The sequence below is a fragment of the Scyliorhinus torazame genome, chromosome 19 (genome assembly GCF_047496885.1).
Source record: "Scyliorhinus torazame isolate Kashiwa2021f chromosome 19, sScyTor2.1, whole genome shotgun sequence".
NCBI classification, from domain to species: domain Eukaryota; kingdom Metazoa; phylum Chordata; class Chondrichthyes; order Carcharhiniformes; family Scyliorhinidae; genus Scyliorhinus; species Scyliorhinus torazame.
Window position 1 is genome coordinate 63,463,235 of NC_092725.1, and position 15,990 is coordinate 63,479,224.

A 15,990-nucleotide genomic window follows, 5' to 3' on the forward strand; every position below is an offset into this window, starting at 1 on the left:
TGACAGTGAACACAAAGACAGTCTGTGTTCTCTCACTCCTGACTGAACCCAAAGACATTCTGTGTTCTCTCACTCCTGACTGAACCCGAAGACAGTCTGTGTTCTCTCACTCCTGACAGTGAACCCAAAGACAGTCTGTGTTCTCTCACTCCTGACTGAACCCAAAGACAGTCTGTGTTCTCTCACTCCTGACAGTGAACCCAAAGACAGTCTGTGTTCTCTCACTCCTGACTGAACCCAAAGACAGTCTGTGTTCTCTCACTCCTGACTGAATCCAAAGACAGTCTGTGTTCTCTCACTCCTGACTGAACCCAAAGACAGTCTGTGTTCTCTCACTCCTGACAGTGAACCCAAAGACAGTCTGTGTTCTCTCACTCCTGACTGAACCCAAAGGCAGTCTGTGTTCTCTCACTCCTGACTGAACCCAAAGACAGTCTGTGTTCTCTCACTCCTGACTGAACCCAAAGACAGTCTGTGTTCTCTCACTCCTGACTGAACCCAAAGACAGTCTGTGTTCTCTCACTCCTGACTGAACCCAAAGACAGTCTGTGTTCTCTCACTCCTGACTGAACCCAATGACAGTCTGTGTTCTCTCACTCCTGCCTGCGAACCCTAGGACAGTCTGTGTTCTCTCACTACTGACTGAATCCAAAGACAGTCTGTGTTCTCTCACTCCTGACTGAACCCAAAGACAGTCTGTGTTCTCTCACTCCTGACTGAACCCAAAGACAGTCTGTGTTCTCTCACTCCTGACTGAACCCAAAGACAGTCTGTGTTCTCTCACTCCTGACTGAACCCAAAGACAGTCTGTGTTCTCTCACTCCTGACTGAACCCAAAGACAGTCTGTGTTCTCTCACTCCTGACAGTGAACCCAAAGACAGTCTGTGTTCTCTCACTCCTGACTTAACCCAAAGACAGTCTGTGTTCTCTCACTCCTGAATGAACCCAAAGACAGTCTGTGTTCTCTCACTCCTGACTGAACCCAAAGACAGTCTGTGTTCTCTCACTCCTGACTGAACCCAAAGACAGTCTGTGTTCTCTCACTCCTGACAGTGAACCCAAAGACAGTCTGTGTTCTCTCACTCCTGACTGAACCCAAAGACAGTCTGTGTTCTCTCACTCCTGACAGTGAACCCAAAGACAGTCTGTGTTCTCTCACTCCTGACTGAACCCAAAGACAGTCTGTGTTCTCTCACTCCTGACTGAACCCCAAGACAGTCTGTGTTCTCTCACTCCTGACTGAACCCAAAGACAGTCTGTGTTCTCTCACTCCTGACTGAACCCAAAAACAGTCTGTGTTCTCTCACTCCTGACTGAACCCAATGACAGTCTGTGTTCTCTCACTCCTGCCTGCGAACCCTAGGACAGTCTGTGTTCTCTCACTCCTGACTGAACCCAAAGACAGTCTGTGTTCTCTCACTCCTGACAGTGAACCCAAAGACAGTCTGTGTTCTCTCACTCCTGACTGAACCCAAAGACAGTCTGTGTTCTCTCACTCCTGACTGAACCCAAAGACAGTCTGTGTTCTCTCACTCCTGACTGAACCCAAAGACAGTCTGTGTTCTCTCACTCCTGACAGTGAACCCAATGACAGTCTGTGTTCTCTCACTCCTGACTGAACCTAAAGACAGTCTGTGTTCTCTCACTCCTCACAGTGAACCCAAAGACAGTCTGTGTTCTCTCACTCCTGACAGTGAACCCAAAGACAGTCTGTGTTCTCTCACTCCTGACTGAACCCAAAGACAGTCTGTGTTCTCTCACTCCTGACAGTGAACACAAAGACAGTCTGTGTTCTCTCACTCTTGACTGAACCCAAAGACAGTCTGTGTTCTCTCACTCCTGACTGAACCCAAAGACAGTCTGTGTTCTCTCACTCCTGACTGAACCCAATGACAGTCTGTGTTCTCTCACTCCTGACTGAACCCAAAGACAGTCTGTGTTCTCTCACTCCTGACAGTGAACCCAAAGACAGTCTGTGTTCTCTCACTCCTGACTGAACCCAAAGACAGTCTGTGTTCTCTCACTCCTGACAGTGAACCCAAAGACAGTCTGTGTTCTCTCACTCCTGACTGAACCCAAAGACAGTCTGTGTTCTCTCACTCCTGACTGAACCCAAAGACAGTCTGTGTTCTCTCACTCCTGACTGAACTCAAAGACAGTCTGTGTTCTCTCACTCCTGACTGAACCCAAAGACAGTCTGTGTTCTCTCACTCCTGACTGAACCCAAAGACAGTCTGTGTTCTCTCACTCCTGACTGAACCCAAAGACAGTCTGTGTTCTCTCACTCCTGACTGAACCCAAAGACAGTCTGTGTTCTCTCACTCCTGACTGAACCCAAAGACAGTCTGTGTTCTCTCACTCCTGACTGAACCCAAAGACAGTCTGTGTTCTCTCACTCCTGACTGAACCCAATGACAGTCTGTGTTCTCTCACTCCTGCCTGCGAACCCTAGGACAGTCTGTGTTCTCTCACTACTGACTGAATCCAAAGACAGTCTGTGTTCTCTCACTCCTGACTGAACCCAAAGACAGTCTGTGTTCTCTCACTCCTGACTGAACCCAAAGACAGTCTGTGTTCTCTCACTCCTGACTGAACCCAAAGACAGTCTGTGTTCTCTCACCCCTGACTGAACCCAAAGACAGTCTGTGTTCTCTCACTCCTGACTGAACCCAAAGACAGTCTGTGTTCTCTCACTCCTGACAGTGAACCCAAAGACAGTCTGTGTTCTCTCACTCCTGACTGAACCCAAAGACAGTCTGTGTTCTCTCACTCCTGAATGAACCCAAAGACAGTCTGTGTTCTCTCACTCCTGACTGAACCCAAAGACAGTCTGTGTTCTCTCACTCCTGACTGAACCCAAAGACAGTCTGTGTTCTCTCACTCATGACAGTGAACCCAAAGACAGTCTGTGTTCTCTCACTCCTGACTGAACCCAAAGACAGTCTGTGTTCTCTCACTCCTGACAGTGAACCCAAAGACAGTCTGTGTTCTCTCACTCCTGACTGAACCCAAAGACAGTCTGTGTTCTCTCACTCCTGACTGAACCCCAAGACAGTCTGTGTTCTCTCACTCCTGACTGAACCCAAAGACAGTCTGTGTTCTCTCACTCCTGACTGAACCCAAAGACAGTCTGTGTTCTCTCACTCCTGACTGAACCCAATGACAGTCTGTGTTCTCTCACTCCTGCCTGCGAACCCTAGGACAGTCTGTGTTCTCTCACTCCTGACTGAACCCAAAGACAGTCTGTGTTCTCTCACTCCTGACAGTGAACCCAAAGACAGTCTGTGTTCTCTCACTCTTGACTGAACCCAAAGACAGTCTGTGTTCTCTCACTCCTGACTGAACCCAAAGACAGTCTGTGTTCTCTCACTCCTGACTGAACCCAAAGACAGTCTGTGTTCTCTCACTCCTGACAGTGAACCCAATGACAGTCTGTGTTCTCTCACTCCTGACTGAACCCAAAGACAGTCTGTGTTCTCTCACTCCTCACAGTGAACCCAAAGACAGTCTGTGTTCTCTCACTCCTGACAGTGAACCCAAAGACAGTCTGTGTTCTCTCACTCCTGACTGAACCCAAAGACAGTCTGTGTTCTCTCACTCCTGACAGTGAACACAAAGACAGTCTGTGTTCTCTCACTCTTGACTGAACCCAAAGACAGTCTGTGTTCTCTCACTCCTGACTGAACCCAAAGACAGTCTGTGTTCTCTCACTCCTGACTGAACCCAAAGACAGTCTGTGTTCTCTCACTCCTGACAGTGAACCCAAAGACAGTCTGTGTTCTCTCACTCCTGACTGAACCCAAAGACAGTCTGTGTTCTCTCACTCCTGACAGTGAACCCAAAGACAGTCTGTGTTCTCTCACTCCTGACTGAACCCAAAGACAGTCTGTGTTCTCTCACTCCTGACTGAACCCAAAGACAGTCTGTGTTCTCTCACTCCTGACTGAACTCAAAGACAGTCTGTGTTCTCTCACTCCTGACTGAACCCAAAGACAGTCTGTGTTCTCTCACTCCTGACTGAACCCAAAGACAGTCTGTGTTCTCTCACTCCTGACTGAACCCAAAGACAGTCTGTGTTCTCTCACTCCTGACTGAACCCAAAGACAGTCTGAGTTCTCTCACTCCTGACTGAACCCAAAGACAGTCTGTGTTCTCTCACTCCTGACAGTGAACCCAAAGACAGTCGGTGTTCTCTCACTCCTGACTGAACCCAAGGACAGTCTGTGTTCTCTCACTCCTGACTGACCCCAAAGACAGTCTGTGTTCTCTCACTCCTGACTGAACCCAAGGACAGTCTGTGTTCTCTCACTCCTGACTGAACCCAAAGACAGTCTGTGTTCTCTCACTCCTGACAGTGAACCCAAAGACAGTCTGTGTTCTCTCACTCCTGACTGAACCCAAGGACAGTCTGTGTTCTCTCACTCCTGACTGAACCCAAAGACAGTCTGTGTTCTCTCACTCCTGACTGAACCCAAAGACAGTCTGTGTTCTCTTACTCCTGACTGAACCCAAAGACAGTCTGTGTTCTCTCACTCCTGACAGTGAACCCAAAGACAGTCTGTGTTCTCTCACTCCTGACTGAACCCAAAGACAGTCTGTGTTCTCTCACTCCTGACAGTGAACCCAAAGACAGTCTGTGTTCTCTCACTCCTGACTGAACCCAAAGACAGTCTGTGTTCTCTCACTCCTGACTGAACCCAAAGACAGTCTGTGTTCTCTCACTCCTGACAGTGAACCCAATGACAGTCTGTGTTCTCTCACTCCTGACTTAACCCAAAGACAGTCTGTGTTCTCTCACTCCTCACAGTGAACCCAAAGACAGTCTGTGTTCTCTCACTCCTGACAGTGAACCCAAAGACAGTCTGTGTTCTCTCACTCCTGACTGAACCCAAAGACAGTCTGTGTTCTCTCACTCCTGACTGAACCCAAAGACAGTCTGTGTTCTCTCACTCCTGACTGAACCCAAAGACAGTCTGTGTTCTCTCACTCCTGACAGTGAACCCAAAGACAGTCTGTGTTCTCTCACTCCTGACTGAACCCAAAGACAGTCTGTGTTCTCTCACTCCTGACTGAACCCCAAGACAGTCTGTGTTCTCTCACTCCTGACTGAACCCAAAGACAGTCTGTGTTCTCTCACTCCTGACTGAACCCAAAGACAGTCTGTGTTCTCTCACTCCTGACTGAACCCAATGACAGTCTGTGTTCTCTCACTCCTGCCTGCGAACCCTAGGACAGTCTGTGTTCTCTCACTCCTGACTGAACCCAAAGACAGTCTGTGTTCTCTCACTCCTGACAGTGAACCCAAAGACAGTCTGTGTTCTCTCACTCCTGACTGAACCCAAAGACAGTCTGTGTTCTCTCACTCCTGACTGAACCCAAAGACAGTCTGTGTTCTCTCACTCCTGACAGTGAACCCAATGACAGTCTGTGTTCTCTGACTCCTGACTGAACCCAAAGACAGTCTGTGTTCTCTCACTCCTCACAGTGAACCCAAAGACAGTCTGTGTTCTCTCACTCCTGACAGTGAACCCAAAGACAGTCTGTGTTCTCTCACTCCTGACTGAACCCAAAGACAGTCTGTGTTCTCTCACTCCTGACAGTGAACACAAAGACAGTCTGTGTTCTCTCACTCCTGACTGAACCCAAAGACAGTCTGTGTTCTCTCACTCTTGACTGAACCCAAAGACAGTCTGTGTTCTCTCACTCCTGACTGAACCCAAAGACAGTCTGTGTTCTCTCACTCCTGACTGAACCCAATGACAGTCTGTGTTCTCTCACTCCTGACTGAACCCAAAGACAGTCTGTGTTCTCTCACTCCTGACAGTGAACCCAAAGACAGTCTGTGTTCTCTCACTCCTGACTGAACCCAAAGACAGTCTGTGTTCTCTCACTCCTGACAGTGAACCCAAAGACAGTCTGTGTTCTCTCATTCCTGACTGAACCCAAAGACAGTCTGTGTTCTCTCACTCCTGACTGAACCCAAAGACAGTCTGTGTTCTCTCACTCCTGACTGAACTCAAAGACAGTCTGTGTTCTCTCACTCCTGACTGAACCCAAAGACAGTCTGTGTTCTCTCACTCCTGACTGAACCCAAAGACAGTCTGTGTTCTCTCACTCCTGACTGAACCCAAAGACAGTCTGTGTTCTCTCACTCCTGACTGAACCCAAAGACAGTCTGTGTTCTCTCACTCCTGACTGAACCCAAGGACAGTCTGTGTTCTCTCACTCCTGACTGAACCCAAAGACAGTCTGTGTTCTCTCACTCCTGACTGAACCCAAAGACAGTCTGTGTTCTCTCACTCCTGACTGAACCCAATGACAGTCTGTGTTCTCTCACTCCTGCCTGCGAACCCTAGGACAGTCTGTGTTCTCTCACTCCTGACTGAACCCAAAGACAGTCTGTGTTCTCTCACTCCTGACAGTGAACCCAAAGACAGTCTGTGTTCTCTCACTCCTGACTGAACCCAAAGACAGTCTGTGTTCTCTCACTCCTGACTGAACCCAAAGACAGTCTGTGTTCTCTCACTCCTGACAGTGAACCCAATGACAGTCTGTGTTCTCTGACTCCTGACTGAACCCAAAGACAGTCTGTGTTCTCTCACTCCTCACAGTGAACCCAAAGACAGTCTGTGTTCTCTCACTCCTGACAGTGAACCCAAAGACAGTCTGTGTTCTCTCACTCCTGACTGAACCCAAAGACAGTCTGTGTTCTCTCACTCCTGACAGTGAACACAAAGACAGTCTGTGTTCTCTCACTCCTGACTGAACCCAAAGACAGTCTGTGTTCTCTCACTCTTGACTGAACCCAAAGACAGTCTGTGTTCTCTCACTCCTGACTGAACCCAAAGACAGTCTGTGTTCTCTCACTCCTGACTGAACCCAATGACAGTCTGTGTTCTCTCACTCCTGACTGAACCCAAAGACAGTCTGTGTTCTCTCACTCCTGACAGTGAACCCAAAGACAGTCTGTGTTCTCTCACTCCTGACTGAACCCAAAGACAGTCTGTGTTCTCTCACTCCTGACAGTGAACCCAAAGACAGTCTGTGTTCTCTCATTCCTGACTGAACCCAAAGACAGTCTGTGTTCTCTCACTCCTGACTGAACCCAAAGACAGTCTGTGTTCTCTCACTCCTGACTGAACTCAAAGACAGTCTGTGTTCTCTCACTCCTGACTGAACCCAAAGACAGTCTGTGTTCTCTCACTCCTGACTGAACCCAAAGACAGTCTGTGTTCTCTCACTCCTGACTGAACCCAAAGACAGTCTGTGTTCTCTCACTCCTGACTGAACCCAAAGACAGTCTGAGTTCTCTCACTCCTGACTGAACCCAAAGACAGTCTGTGTTCTCTCACTCCTGACAGTGAACCCAAAGACAGTCGGTGTTCTCTCACTCCTGACTGAACCCAAGGACAGTCTGTGTTCTCTCACTCCTGACTGACCCCAAAGACAGTCTGTGTTCTCTCACTCCTGACTGAACCCAAGGACAGTCTGTGTTCTCTCACTCCTGACTGAACCCAAAGACAGTCTGTGTTCTCTCACTCCTGACAATGAACCCAAAGACAGTCTGTGTTCTCTCACTCCTGACTGAACCCAAGGACAGTCTGTGTTCTCTCACTCCTGACTGAACCCAAAGACAGTCTGTGTTCTCTCACTCCTGACAATGAACCCAAAGACAGTCTGTGTTCTCTTACTCCTGACTGAACCCAAAGACAGTCTGTGTTCTCTCACTCCTGACAGTGAACACAAGGACAGTCTGTGTTCTCTCACTCCTCACTGAACCCAAAGACAGTCTGTGTTCTCTCACTCCTGACAGTGAACCCAAAGACAGTCTGTGTTCTCTCACTCCTGACTGAACCCAAAGACAGTCTGTGTTCTCTCACTCCTGACAGTGAACCCAAAGACAGTCTGTGTTCTCTCACTCCTGACAGTGAACCCAAAGACAGTCTGTGTTCTCTCACTCCTGACTGAACCCAAAGACAGTCTGTGTTCTCTCACTCCTGACTGAACCCAAAGACAGTCTGTGTTCTCTCACTCCTGACAGTGAACCCAATGACAGTCTGTGTTCTCTCACTCCTGACTGAACCCAAAGACAGTCTGTGTTCTCTCACTCCTCACAGTGAACCCAAAGACAGTCTGTGTTCTCTCACTCCTGACAGTGAACCCAAAGACAGTCTGTGTTCTCTCACTCCTGACTGAATCCAAAGACAGTCTGTCTTCTCTCACTCCTGACAGTGAACCCTAAGACAGTCTGTGTTCTCTCACTCTTGACTGAACCCAAAGACAGTCTGTGTTCTCTCACTCCTGACTGAACCCAAAGACAGTCTGTATTCTCTCACTCCTGACTGAACCCAAAGACAGTCTGTGTTCTCTCACTCCTGACAGTGAACCCAAAGACAGTCAGTGTTCTCTCACTCCTGACTGAACCCAAGGACAGTCTGTGTTCTCTCACTCCTGACTGAACCCAAAGACAGTCTGTGTTCTCTCACTCCTGACAGTGAACACAAGGACAGTCTGTGTTCTCTCACTCCTGACTGAACCCAAAGACAGTCTGTGTTCTCTCACCCCTGACTGAACCCAAAGACAGTCTGTGTTCTCTCACTCCTGACAGTGAACCCAAAGACAGTCTGTGTTCTCTCACTCCTGACTGAACCCAAAGACAGTCTGAGTTCTCTTACTCCTGACTGAATCCAAAGACAGTCTGTGTTCTCTCACTCCTGACTGAACCCAAAGACAGTCTGTGTTCTCTCACTCCTGACTGAACCCAAAGACAGTCTGTGTTCTCTCACTCATGACAGTGAACCCAAAGACAGTCTGTGTTCTCTCACTCCTGACTGAACCCAAAGACAGTCTGTGTTCTCTCACTCCTGACAGTGAACCCAAAGACAGTCTGTGTTCTCTCACTCCTGACTGAACCCAAAGACAGTCTGTGTTCTCTCACTCCTGACTGAACCCCAAGACAGTCTGTGTTCTCTCACTCCTGACTGAACCCAAAGACAGTCTGTGTTCTCTCACTCCTGACTGAACCCAAAGACAGTCTGTGTTCTCTCACTCCTGACTGAACCCAATGACAGTCTGTGTTCTCTCACTCCTGCCTGCGAACCCTAGGACAGTCTGTGTTCTCTCACTCCTGACTGAACCCAAAGACAGTCTGTGTTCTCTCACTCCTGACAGTGAACCCAAAGACAGTCTGTGTTCTCTCACTCTTGACTGAACCCAAAGACAGTCTGTGTTCTCTCACTCCTGACTGAACCCAAAGACAGTCTGTGTTCTCTCACTCCTGACTGAACCCAAAGACAGTCTGTGTTCTCTCACTCCTGACAGTGAACCCAATGACAGTCTGTGTTCTCTCACTCCTGACTGAACCCAAAGACAGTCTGTGTTCTCTCACTCCTCACAGTGAACCCAAAGACAGTCTGTGTTCTCTCACTCCTGACAGTGAACCCAAAGACAGTCTGTGTTCTCTCACTCCTGACTGAACCCAAAGACAGTCTGTGTTCTCTCACTCCTGACAGTGAACACAAAGACAGTCTGTGTTCTCTCACTCTTGACTGAACCCAAAGACAGTCTGTGTTCTCTCACTCCTGACTGAACCCAAAGACAGTCTGTGTTCTCTCACTCCTGACTGAACCCAAAGACAGTCTGTGTTCTCTCACTCCTGACAGTGAACCCAAAGACAGTCTGTGTTCTCTCACTCCTGACTGAACCCAAAGACAGTCTGTGTTCTCTCACTCCTGACAGTGAACCCAAAGACAGTCTGTGTTCTCTCACTCCTGACTGAACCCAAAGACAGTCTGTGTTCTCTCACTCCTGACTGAACCCAAAGACAGTCTGTGTTCTCTCACTCCTGACTGAACTCAAAGACAGTCTGTGTTCTCTCACTCCTGACTGAACCCAAAGACAGTCTGTGTTCTCTCACTCCTGACTGAACCCAAAGACAGTCTGTGTTCTCTCACTCCTGACTGAACCCAAAGACAGTCTGTGTTCTCTCACTCCTGACTGAACCCAAAGACAGTCTGAGTTCTCTCACTCCTGACTGAACCCAAAGACAGTCTGTGTTCTCTCACTCCTGACAGTGAACCCAAAGACAGTCGGTGTTCTCTCACTCCTGACTGAACCCAAGGACAGTCTGTGTTCTCTCACTCCTGACTGACCCCAAAGACAGTCTGTGTTCTCTCACTCCTGACTGAACCCAAGGACAGTCTGTGTTCTCTCACTCCTGACTGAACCCAAAGACAGTCTGTGTTCTCTCACTCCTGACAGTGAACCCAAAGACAGTCTGTGTTCTCTCACTCCTGACTGAACCCAAGGACAGTCTGTGTTCTCTCACTCCTGACTGAACCCAAAGACAGTCTGTGTTCTCTCACTCCTGACTGAACCCAAAGACAGTCTGTGTTCTCTTACTCCTGACTGAACCCAAAGACAGTCTGTGTTCTCTCACTCCTGACAGTGAACCCAAAGACAGTCTGTGTTCTCTCACTCCTGACTGAACCCAAAGACAGTCTGTGTTCTCTCACTCCTGACAGTGAACCCAAAGACAGTCTGTGTTCTCTCACTCCTGACTGAACCCAAAGACAGTCTGTGTTCTCTCACTCCTGACTGAACCCAAAGACAGTCTGTGTTCTCTCACTCCTGACAGTGAACCCAATGACAGTCTGTGTTCTCTCACTCCTGACTTAACCCAAAGACAGTCTGTGTTCTCTCACTCCTCACAGTGAACCCAAAGACAGTCTGTGTTCTCTCACTCCTGACAGTGAACCCAAAGACAGTCTGTGTTCTCTCACTCCTGACTGAACCCAAAGACAGTCTGTGTTCTCTCACTCCTGACTGAACCCAAAGACAGTCTGTGTTCTCTCACTCCTGACTGAACCCAAAGACAGTCTGTGTTCTCTCACTCCTGACAGTGAACCCAAAGACAGTCTGTGTTCTCTCACTCCTGACTGAACCCAAAGACAGTCTGTGTTCTCTCACTCCTGACTGAACCCCAAGACAGTCTGTGTTCTCTCACTCCTGACTGAACCCAAAGACAGTCTGTGTTCTCTCACTCCTGACTGAACCCAAAGACAGTCTGTGTTCTCTCACTCCTGACTGAACCCAATGACAGTCTGTGTTCTCTCACTCCTGCCTGCGAACCCTAGGACAGTCTGTGTTCTCTCACTCCTGACTGAACCCAAAGACAGTCTGTGTTCTCTCACTCCTGACAGTGAACCCAAAGACAGTCTGTGTTCTCTCACTCCTGACTGAACCCAAAGACAGTCTGTGTTCTCTCACTCCTGACTGAACCCAAAGACAGTCTGTGTTCTCTCACTCCTGACAGTGAACCCAATGACAGTCTGTGTTCTCTGACTCCTGACTGAACCCAAAGACAGTCTGTGTTCTCTCACTCCTCACAGTGAACCCAAAGACAGTCTGTGTTCTCTCACTCCTGACAGTGAACCCAAAGACAGTCTGTGTTCTCTCACTCCTGACTGAACCCAAAGACAGTCTGTGTTCTCTCACTCCTGACAGTGAACACAAAGACAGTCTGTGTTCTCTCACTCCTGACTGAACCCAAAGACAGTCTGTGTTCTCTCACTCTTGACTGAACCCAAAGACAGTCTGTGTTCTCTCACTCCTGACTGAACCCAAAGACAGTCTGTGTTCTCTCACTCCTGACTGAACCCAATGACAGTCTGTGTTCTCTCACTCCTGACTGAACCCAAAGACAGTCTGTGTTCTCTCACTCCTGACAGTGAACCCAAAGACAGTCTGTGTTCTCTCATTCCTGACTGAACCCAAAGACAGTCTGTGTTCTCTCACTCCTGACTGAACCCAAAGACAGTCTGTGTTCTCTCACTCCTGACTGAACTCAAAGACAGTCTGTGTTCTCTCACTCCTGACTGAACCCAAAGACAGTCTGTGTTCTCTCACTCCTGACTGAACCCAAAGACAGTCTGTGTTCTCTCACTCCTGACTGAACCCAAAGACAGTCTGTGTTCTCTCACTCCTGACTGAACCCAAAGACAGTCTGAGTTCTCTCACTCCTGACTGAACCCAAAGACAGTCTGTGTTCTCTCACTCCTGACAGTGAACCCAAAGACAGTCGGTGTTCTCTCACTCCTGACTGAACCCAAGGACAGTCTGTGTTCTCTCACTCCTGACTGACCCCAAAGACAGTCTGTGTTCTCTCACTCCTGACTGAACCCAAGGACAGTCTGTGTTCTCTCACTCCTGACTGAACCCAAAGACAGTCTGTGTTCTCTCACTCCTGACAATGAACCCAAAGACAGTCTGTGTTCTCTCACTCCTGACTGAACCCAAGGACAGTCTGTGTTCTCTCACTCCTGACTGAACCCAAAGACAGTCTGTGTTCTCTCACTCCTGACAATGAACCCAAAGACAGTCTGTGTTCTCTTACTCCTGACTGAACCCAAAGACAGTCTGTGTTCTCTCACTCCTGACAGTGAACACAAGGACAGTCTGTGTTCTCTCACTCCTCACTGAACCCAAAGACAGTCTGTGTTCTCTCACTCCTGACAGTGAACCCAAAGACAGTCTGTGTTCTCTCACTCCTGACAGTGAACCCAAAGACAGTCTGTGTTCTCTCACTCCTGACTGAACCCAAAGACAGTCTGTGTTCTCTCACTCCTGACTGAACCCAAAGACAGTCTGTGTTCTCTCACTCCTGACAGTGAACCCAATGACAGTCTGTGTTCTCTCACTCCTGACTGAACCCAAAGACAGTCTGTGTTCTCTCACTCCTCACAGTGAACCCAAAGACAGTCTGTGTTCTCTCACTCCTGACAGTGAACCCAAAGACAGTCTGTGTTCTCTCACTCCTGACTGAATCCAAAGACAGTCTGTCTTCTCTCACTCCTGACAGTGAACCCTAAGACAGTCTGTGTTCTCTCACTCTTGACTGAACCCAAAGACAGTCTGTGTTCTCTCACTCCTGACTGAACCCAAAGACAGTCTGTATTCTCTCACTCCTGACTGAACCCAAAGACAGTCTGTGTTCTCTCACTCCTGACAGTGAACCCAAAGACAGTCAGTGTTCTCTCACTCCTGACTGAACCCAAGGACAGTCTGTGTTCTCTCACTCCTGACTGAACCCAAAGACAGTCTGTGTTCTCTCACTCCTGACAGTGAACACAAGGACAGTCTGTGTTCTCTCACTCCTGACTGAACCCAAAGACAGTCTGTGTTCTCTCACCCCTGACTGAACCCAAAGACAGTCTGTGTTCTCTCACTCCTGACAGTGAACCCAAAGACAGTCTGTGTTCTCTCACTCCTGACTGAACCCAAAGACAGTCTGAGTTCTCTTACTCCTGACTGAATCCAAAGACAGTCTGTGTTCTCTCACTCCTGACTGAACCCAAGGACAGTCTGTGTTCTCTCACTCCTGACTGAACCCAAAGACAGTCTGTGTTCTCTCACTCCTGACAGTGAACACAAGGACAGTCTGTGTTCTCTCACTCCTGACAGTGAACCCAAAGACAGTCTGTGTTCTCTCACTCCTGACAGTGAACCCAAAGACAGCCTGTGTTCTCTCACTCCTGACTGAACCCAAAGACAGTCTGAGTTCTCTTACTCCTGACTGAATCCAAAGACAGTCTGTGTTCTCTCACTCCTGACTGAACCCAAGGACAGTCTGTGTTCTCTCACTCCTGACTGAACCCAAAGACAGTCTGTGTTCTCTCACTCCTGACTGAACCCAAAGACAGTCTGTGTTCTCTCACTCCTGACTGAACCCAAAGACAGTCTGTGTTCTCTCACTCCTCACAGTGAACCCAAAGACAGTCTGTGTTCTCTCACTCCTGACTGAACCCAAAGACAGTCTGTGTTCTCTCACTCCTGACAGTGAACCCAAGGACAGTCTGTGTTCTCTCACTCCTGACTGAACCCAAAGACAGTCTGTGTTCTCTCACTCCTGACAGTGAACCCAAAGACAGTCTGTGTTCTCTCACTCCTGACTGAACCCAAAGACAGTCTGTATTCTCTCACTCCTGACAGTGAACCCAAAGACAGTCTGTGTTCTCTCACTCCTGACAGTGAACCCAAGGACAGTCTGTGTTCTCTCACTCCTGACTGAACCCAAAAACAGTCTGTGTTCTCTCACTCCTGACTGAACCCAAAGACAGTCTGTGTTCTCTCACTCCTGACTGAACCCAATGACAGTCTGTGTTCTCTCACTCCTGCCTGCGAACCCTAGGACAGTCTGTGTTCTCTCACTCCTGACTGAACCCAAAGACAGTCTGTGTTCTCTCACTCCTGACTGAACCCAAAGACAGTCTGTGTTCTCTCACTCCTGACTGAACCCAATGACAGTCTGTGCTCTCTCACTCCTGCCTGCGAACCCTAGGACAGTCTGTGTTCTCTCACTCCTGACTGAACCCAAAGACAGTCTGTGTTCTCTCACTCCTGACAGTGAACCCAAAGACAGTCTGTGTTCTCTCACTCCTGACTGAACCCAAAGACAGTCTGTGTTCTCTCACTCCTGACTGAACCCAAAGACAGTCTGTGTTCTCTCACTCCTGACTGAACCCAAAGACAGTCTGTTATCTCTCACTCCTGACAGTGAACCCAAAGACAGTCTGTGTTCTCTCACTCCTGACTGAACCCAAAGACAGTCTGTGTTCTCTCACTCCTGACTGAACCCAAAGACAGTCTGTGTTCTCTCACTCCTGACTGAACCCAAAGACAGTCTGTGTTCTCTCACTCCTGACTGAACCCAATGACAGTCTGTGTTCTCTCACTCCTGCCTGCGAACCCTAGGACAGTCTGTGTTCTCTCACTCCTGACAGTGAACCCAAAGACAGTCTGTGTTCTCTCACTCCTGACTGAACCCAAAGACAGTCTGTGTTCTCTCACTCCTGACTGAACCCAAAGACAGTCTGTGTTCTCTCACTCCTGACTGAACCCAAAGACAGTCTGTGTTCTCTCACTCCTGACTGAACCCAAAGACAGTCTGTGTTCTCTCACTCCTGACAGTGAACCCAAAGACAGTCTGTGTTCTCTCACTCCTGACAGTGAACCCAAAGACAGTCTGTGTTCTCTCACTCCTGACTGAACCCAAAGACAGTCTGTGTTCTCTCACTCCTGACTGACCCCAAAGACAGTCTGTGTTCTCTCACTCCTGCCTGCGAACCCAATGACAGTCTGTGTTCTCTCACTCCTGACAGTGAACCCAAGGACAGTCTGTGTTCTCTCACTCCTGACTGAACCCAAAGACAGTCTGTGTTCTCTCACTCCTGACAGTGAACCCAAAGCCAGTCTGTGTTCTCTCACTCCTGACAGTGAACCCAAAGACAGTCTGTGTTCTCTCACTCCTGACTGAACCCAAAGACAGTCTGTGTTCTCTCACTCCTGACTGAACCCAAAGACAGTCTGTGTTCTCTCACTCCTGACTGAACCCAAAGACAGTCTGTGTTCTCTCACTCCTGACTGAACCCAAAGACAGTCTGTGTTCTCTCACTCCTGACTGAAACCAATGATAGTCTGTGTTCTCTCACTCCTGACTGAACCCAAAGACAGTCTGTGTTCTCTCACTCCTGACAGTGAATCCAAAGACAGTCTGTGTTCTCTCACTCCTGACTGAACCCAAAGACAGTCTGTGTTCTCTCACTCCTGACTGAACCCAAAGACAGTCTGTGTTCTCTCACTCCTGACTGAACCCAAAGACAGTCTGTGTTCTCTCACTCCTGACTGAACCCAAAGACAGTCTGTGTTCTCTCACTCCTGACTGAACCCAAAGACAGTCTGTGTTCTCTCACTCCTGACAGTGAATCCAAAGACAGTCTGTGTTCTCTCACTCCTGACTGAACCCAAAGACAGTCTGTGTTCTCTCACTCCTGACTGAACCCAAAGACAGTCTGTGTTCTCTCACTCCTGACAGTGAACCCAAAGACAGTCTGTGTTCTCTCACTCCTGACAGTGAACCCATGGACAGTCTGTGTTCTCTCACTCCTGACAGTGAACCCAAAGACAGTCTGTGTTCTCTCACTCCTGACAGT